Source organism: Mus caroli, chromosome X, assembly GCF_900094665.2.
Source record: "Mus caroli chromosome X, CAROLI_EIJ_v1.1, whole genome shotgun sequence".
In the NCBI taxonomy this organism is placed as follows: Eukaryota; Metazoa; Chordata; class Mammalia; order Rodentia; family Muridae; genus Mus; species Mus caroli.
The window spans coordinates 97,563,775-97,564,710 of record NC_034589.1 but is presented as its reverse complement, the minus strand read 5'-3'; positions in this window follow the sequence as shown (position 1 = coordinate 97,564,710).

Sequence of the window (936 nt, the reverse complement as noted above, 5' to 3'; positions counted from 1 at the left end):
AAATTGTTAAATCAAAATCATTAATGCAGTTATAACGTTTGTATAGAAATTATTAAACATACTTGACACATTATTTAAGAATACAGTGCCTGGTTAACTATAGTCAACTATTTCCCAATAGATCTCTTCATTTGTGCATGCTACTAAACTGAAATAGTCTACCTTTAACCAACATTTCCTCACCTTACCCTTAAGCACTTGATAAACACTATTCTACTCGAGTTCTGTGAGATCAGCTTTATTAGAGTCCACATATAAGTGAAACAGGTGTGACATCTGTCTTTCTGTGGGGTTTATTAATATAATGTCTTCCAGATTCTTACAACTAACCAAAATGAAGTGAGGGGAAGGAAATGGTGGAAGAGGAGTATGATTAAACGTGTTGTTCTCAGGGGTTGGAGAGATGGCCCAGTGGTTAGTTAAGAGCACTGATTGCTCTTCCAGAGATCCTGAGTTCAATTCCCAGCAACCACATGGTGGCTCACAACCATCTGTAGTGAGATCTGATTCACTCTTCTAGTGTGTGTCGGAAGACAGCAGCAGTGTACTCATATAAATAATAAATAAATAAATAAATAAATAAATAGCATGTTGTCTATGAGCTCAAAGCAGTCACTGAGTTCAACAATGAACCATGATTTGTATCTTTTCATCACATGACTTCTTCTTCTTCTTCTTCTTCTTCTTCTTCTTCTTCTTCTTCTTCTTCCTCTTCCTTTCTCCTTCTTCTTCTTCTTCTTTTTGGTTTTTTTGAGACAGGGTTTCTCTGTATAGTCCTGGCTGTCCTGAAGTCCTGGAACTCACTCTGTAGACCAGGCTACCTTGAGCTCAGAAATCCGCCTTCTTAATTATGGTTGAACAATATTCCATTACAAACTCTACTGTCATGTCTTTCTCCCCCTCTTTCTTTTTTTTTTTTTTTTTTTTTTTTTTTTT